Consider the following 6,896-nt stretch of genomic DNA (forward strand, 5'->3'; position numbering starts at 1 on the left):
CTATGCACAGAGCATATAGTCTGGAGGGAAAAGAAACCATATTCAAGTCAACTGATGAAGAATACATTTGCAAATGAAATTTTTTGCCAACTATTGCGTACTCAGCTCAATGCCATAATAAATGAGCAGGATGCCATGATAGGTAACAGTGGGAAGCAGGGTCTTGTCTTAGAGAGGGTTACGAAAGACTGTCTCTCTGAATTGATATTTAGGTTGGAGTATGAAGGATGAGAAGGAGGCAGTCATGTGAGGAGCAGATAGAGGAACATTCCTGGCAGAAGAAACAGCAAATGGCAAATTTCTAACACAATATGGAATTTAATGAGTTTGAATTTAACCTGAACTGACAGATGACCAGTTTGGCTGGAGCATAAGGTGAGGAGAAGCCTGGAGAGCTTGGCAAAGGAACGATCATGGACAATGTGGGTAAGGAGTTTAGATTTTACTATAATTGCTATAGGAAGGCGTTGTGGGATTCTGAATAGAGAAAACATGCCCAAATTTAAAATACTAAAAGATCACTCTAGGTCCCTCTGTAGATTAGACAGAAGGAGAGCAAGAGCAGAAGGGAAACAATTAGGAAGACACTGTAGTAGTCCAGGAGAGAGAGGGTGGTGGCGTGTACGGGGCGCTGGTGGCACTGACAATAAAAATAAACTGACAAGGTATTTGTAGTTGAACTGGCAGGATGTGGTGATGAATGGGAGGTGGAATTTGAGAGAGACCAAGGGGTAAAAATGGATTTTTCTGGGTTTTGGTCTGGAAACCAGATGGGTAAAGATTCCATTTACTGTGAAAAGGGAAAATTGAAGGAGGAACAGGGTGGAGGTGAGGGGGTCAGAGGATCTTAAGACTTTCAGTTTGGGCATGCTAAGTCTCTGAGAGAACCAGTTTGAGACGTCAGGTAGGTAACTAAATATATGAGACGAGATCAGAGATGAGGTCGCGGCTGGAGCTATGCATTTGGGAGTCAGCAACGTGCAGTATTTAAAGCCACGGGACTGGATGAGATCACTTAGCAGGAGACTGCAGAGAGAGAAGAGAAGAAAGGCAGGAGGAAGCCTTGAACTGAATTGAGAAAGACTGAATATAGAAGAAGGAGTCCGTGAGAGCATGAAGAATGGCTAGCGGGGTGGGAGGACAAACAAAGCAGTATGCTGTTGGGAAGCTAAGAGAGAAAGGATAGTATTTCAAAGAGAAATATTTGAATGCCACAGAGAAGTTGAGTATGAGAAAGAGGGGTCTGATCATTGGATTTAGCAACACGGTGGGATGTAGATAGAACCTGGATTGGTGGAAGAAGGAATGGGTGCAGAAGTGGAGGGGACGTTTGTTGATATCTCTTTTGAGAAATTACATTAAGAAAAGAGAAACAAGGGTGTACTAGAAGGGTATCAAAGCAGAATTTCCTGCTTGCCCAGCTCATATTCCGCCTGTACTCCTTGTTAACTTTTTCTTGGGGCAGTAAAATGTTAACAAACTGTATTTCCTCCCTTGCTATTTGGGGAGGCCAATGAGACACAGGTAGAAGGCATTAGAGCTTCTATAAAAAACTCTTTTCAAGGAACTGACTCAGCTCTCTTTCCCCCGTCTTCTGCTTAGATGGCAGATAAGATGGTGGCAACTACACTGGCCATATTGCCCCCATGAGGAGAACCTGAAAACAGAAGCTCCTGTTTGGGAAGTGGGACAGAAAGACTGGGCAGTAGACCCGGGACCAAGAGTAGTTTTAGCCATGAGAGATACCAGAGTATGTTTGCATGTCGGTATGAGCCATTGAGAAGAGAAGTGGGTGAAGAAGAGCCCAGGGGGTATGATAGGACTGGAGTCCTTGCAAAGGCATGTGTAGAGAGATCCTGGGTGTCAGCTGATGAATCGCCCTTTGACAGGCTGCTGCAGAGGGTTTAGGACACTTAATCAAGGCTCTTCTCTGAGGAAAATTCCTCCAACAACTCTGACATTCCATCGCTCTTTTTCTCCGTAGACGAGAGTCTCACGTCTCCTCCTTCCCGAATTCAACCCTCATGCTGCTGCCAGAGTAACATTCCAAAAGGCACGTCTGATTGTAACAGACTCAGTAGCTCCTTGTCACCCACAGGATGAAGCTGCATTCACTTGTCTCACATTTAAGACATTCTCTTTTTGGCTTTTCTTTCCAGCTTTCTAGCTTCCACATTTCATTAAGCGTTCTGCGTACCAGAGATGCCTGGCTACTGGCATTTCCCTGACGGTGCACTATCCTCCCCGCCTCTGTCCCTTTCTGCATGCTTCCCCTCCTTTCCTGATTTCCTTCTTCCTTTCTCTTTTGCTAATATATTTTCAAGGCACATCTCAAATGCCAGGCTTTCCTGTCACTGCCAATGAGAATTAGTTGTTCTTCACTCTCATTCACACAAGAACAGCTGCCTTCTTCCTCTACCATTGCTCTGCCCTTCAGGCGGGTGACAGAGCTTTTCCCGATGGCCCTTCCCACTGCATTTAAACTCTTGAGACCATGGGCTGTGGCTGATTCAACTCTGTGGTCTTGGTCCTCTCAACCCAATAAATATTCGTTGAACGAATTTGTTGATTGCTTCCTGAAGCAAGCCTCCTTTTTCACTAAGAGGAAAGCTGTGAACATCTGTGGTGTTGCCTGTTCAGCATCCCTTCCCTCTGTTTCTAGTAACAGTATCCTCCTTTCTCCAAGGGCCTGCAGCTCTTCCATTCCCACCTCTGGAACCCTCCCCCCACCCCCCACCCCCAGGCTCCTGCTGCAGCTCCTCCCTCCACTCTGCCAGCTGCCCAGGAGCCTCCCATAACACTTCTTTTCTTGACTAAGTTGGCTGGGATTTATGGGTTGGAGAGACTACGTGAAATGTAATTTTATTTTAGGACAGTCTTGAAGTGTTAATCCCTTGCAATACTTTCAAGAATTCCCTTTAAATAAGGCTTAGCCTCCTTAGGTTAAAAAAAAAAAAAATCTGGCCCTCAGAATCCTGACCACAGTTCTGCTCCTCTCCAAGATGGCTCTTCAGTGAATGGGACAGGGTTGTGGTTTACTGTGTCCTCTATGCAGGTAGAAAGAAAGGGTTCTTTGGGTTCACAAGATATTCTCTGGTCTCCCTGGTTTCCATGACAGCATCTCTTGTTTCCATGACAATGTTCCTTGTCCACTAGAAGGATGCTGGTCGTGCTGGCATTTGTGTCTGAAGCCAAAGATGGTGTTACTTTAATCTTGTTTCTCAAGGCTTCGCAGAGGCTGCAGTATGCCCTGGTTGCCAGCCTCACTTCAACACTGATGGCTCTAAAACCTCCACTGAGCCTCTGCGTGGTCTCCATTGGCTTCTGCTTGGGATGGGATGTGAGGTGGGGTCCATCATTCTTTGCTGAGTCACCCTTCACCACAGTAGATCTCATGGTTGGACAGCTGGCTCTCAGACTCATTTACTTTCTGCTTCTCCATTTCAGGGTCCAGTGGAAGCCCCTGGGTTCCAACATATCCCATGGGAAGAGGGGACAGCTTGGGAGGGCTGAGCTCTGGCTGTCCCTTTCGGACAGCCGTATCATTGAGCTTTACTTTCATGTGGCCAGTCCCCAAGATCTTACAGACATGTCAGGGTGCCTGACCCATCAGGCAACCTGCTCCCGGGGTTCCAAACAGGGAGAGGGACCAGGACCTCCCTGCCCTAATTGTTCTCTTCAACTTGCCAGGGTTTCAGCCCAGGGAGAGGAACGAGCAGAGTTTGACTGCCTACCTCTCCATCTGTGTTTCTTCTCTTCTCTCTGGCTTCAGACTACCTGCTGTCTTCAGTAGCCTAAGATAATGAACGGTGGGCCTCTCTTTTACTTCTATGTTATCCTTTCCTTTCTGCCTCTAGTTTTATGGCTATCTTATTTACATGATGGGAAAAATTCTGTATCAAGCTGACATGTAAAATGGGAACAAAAGAAATTTAGACTTCCAAACCTATTATTTTGCTTTAAAATGTCAGCAGCTATTACCTTTCTCTGCATCTTTTCTTTAAGAATACAATTTCCCCTCTGTCCACCCCATTCCCCACCTGCTGCCAAGAAAGGTGTGTAACTTGGCTGACTATGGAGAATGTCAGGTAATGTGCATGTAAATCTACATTAATATTTTCCAAATATTTCCTCTTATACCTTGACTGAAGAACCCTAACTGCTATAAGCAGCATGATACACAATTCACAGTTCCCTGTGGATAATTTAATCTTTCCCTTTTGCTAAGACTTTTCCGAGAATTACCCAACAGGGAGTTGATACAGAGTATAAACAGAAACAGAGGGGACCATCATACTGGCAGAGAGTGGGACCAGGAGTCTCAGGTCAGGCTTGGTGGGCAGAAGCCCATCCCTCCTCATGTTCTGTGATGTGATGCAAAACACCCTGGAAGCCAGATGCCGTCTGCAGAGGCTGTGGGAGGAGGGGCAAGAGATCTGATGATTCTAGATCATTGGATCAATCAACTCAAATTGACTGAGTTTAACTAAACATGATTAGGATAGAGGCAAGTTGAGGACTCAGAGCTAATAAGTTAAAAATGGAAATAGATAAAGCAAAGAAAGAAGCAACTTGAACTCTGACATTTTTGACTGTGAAAGTGATCTCTCTCATATGAGGTTAGATCTATTGCCCTTTCAAACAATTACTATTTTTCCATGCTTTGAGTGTGTAAAATCTTGAAAGAATTATAATGAAGATGTTTATCATCAAGTTTGGGAAGATGTGGGAAGAATCCAAGATAATCAAGAGACTATTAAAAGCCAAAATGTGAAAGATGTGAAGGTTCTTTAGGACTTCCCCGGGCAGAGGGTCCTGCTCTGGATCAGGTAGTCAGAATGAAATAAAGACATGAAAAATGACTGGCGTCCAGCTTCTCGCTGTTGTGGTGGGAGGTTACAGACAAAGGGAGAAGCATAGAGCGATCTATGTGGTAATGGATTAGAGTAGAGACATCAGGATGAACTCAGGTTTAGCTTAATATAGATACAGATAGTTACATACAGAAATATTTTCAGTATTATATTACATGAGTTAATATACGTACATTTATTTCCTTGCTCTGTTAGCCTGAGAAATGACACCCCAGGAACCATGGGAGCATCTAGCCCCCAGATCTCAATTTCTAATACCATTTTACAATAAACGGAACCAGGGTGCCTTGGCAAAATGGCTTATTCTAGGATTCAGGCAGGAAATAGACATAGTGAGTCTGGGCCTCCTGTAAAGCAAGAAAGTAAGGAAATGCTAAAAAACAAAAAACCAAACCACAACAAAAACACACAATGTTGTGGATATGTCACAGGAACACAGAAATCAAATGAAAGTGCTCTCAATAGCCAAATCTGAAACAATCTGAGTAACAAAATAAAGTATTATTGGATTATAACCCAAATTACAGAATATCCACAAGCCCCTGCTGATATAAACAAATTACTGAATAAATACGGGAGAATAGACAAATCTCCTTGCTACTTTGCCCTCAAGGACTTGAAGCATGACTCCCTTCTAATGAAGGGCGGGCTGTGCCCAGGGACTTCCTTCCAAGGAATGCAGGATGAAAGGGGGGATAAAAGTAACTTTATGGTGGAAAAACATGAAAAAGACTACCTCAGCCAGATGACCATGGTTAACATCAACCGTGACTAAGTCATGTGCCCTTGATATGATGTGATGAGAACGGCACTTCAGCCCTGTGAGCATCCTTCCAACCAAAAACTCACAATCCCAGTCTAATCATGAAAAAACATCAGACAAATCCCAACTGAGGGACAGTCTATAAAACCCCTGACCAGTTCTCCCCAACACTGCCAGGGCCATCAAAAACAAGGTAAGTGTGAGAAGCTGTCCCCGCCAAGAGGACTACGGACACCTGGTGACTAAATGTTAATGTGGTGTCCTGGATGGAATCCAAGAGAAAAAGGTGAAAACTAAGGCAATCTGAATAAAGAATGGATTTTAGTTAATAATGTATCAATATCAGTTCATTGATTGTGACAAGTAGTTGGTAGAGAAAAATTGGTTGGAGGGTATATGGGAATTCTGTCCAATTTTTGTAATTTTCCTATAAGACTAAAACTATTCTAAAATAGGGAGTTTATTTAAAAATGACTGGCATTGCCACATGTGGCAGGGTGGAAAAATTACTGATAAACTGGAATAACTTCTTGTCCTTCTCGTGTGATAACTGGGTGTGTCCTTTAATTCTCCAAGCCTGTTTATTGTATGGGGGTGATAATGCTTGGGTCACAAAATTGTGGCAACGGTGAAATGAGATAATACATGTGAGGTTTTCTCTCTCCCTGCCTCCCCCACCTCTACCACGCCACAAGGGGTTGAATCCAGTGCTCTGTAACCTCACTTTGAGAGTAGCCCACATACTTTTAAAAGCCTTCCTTTTCTTGCTCTTGGTCCTCTGTTCTGGTCATGTCATTTGATAAGCAAATTCTTCCATTCATGCTTGCTAAGAGGTCCTTTCCTGGTAACATCTTTGCCTTTTGAGAATGACTCATCCCTAACTTTCAGTGTGGGGGCAGATGACCCAGGTAGGAGGCAGATGGCTGTCTGCTTGTCCATCAGGTCAGCCTTCTGGCCCTTTCTTGGTAATCACTGCCCTAAAGCAGATCCTTAATTAATATTCATGGAGCCTGTCCAGTGTAGCAAGAAGTAAAGGACACTGAACAAAGGAAACTGGAGACCCAGCTCAGCCACCAGCCTTGCGACCTTGGGCGAGTCTCCACTCCCCTCAACCCTGATTTATTCACCTCTAAGATGCTGAAGTGGCCTTGTCTCTTTCACAGGGTTTGAGGACCAGTGGAGAAACATAACAATGACAGCCAAGACTTGCTGAATGCTTTCAGCACACCAGGCAACTTGCATGCATTTCTCACAACAGC

This window comes from Camelus ferus, chromosome 10 (genome assembly GCF_009834535.1).
Source record: "Camelus ferus isolate YT-003-E chromosome 10, BCGSAC_Cfer_1.0, whole genome shotgun sequence".
NCBI classification, from domain to species: Eukaryota; Metazoa; Chordata; class Mammalia; order Artiodactyla; family Camelidae; genus Camelus; species Camelus ferus.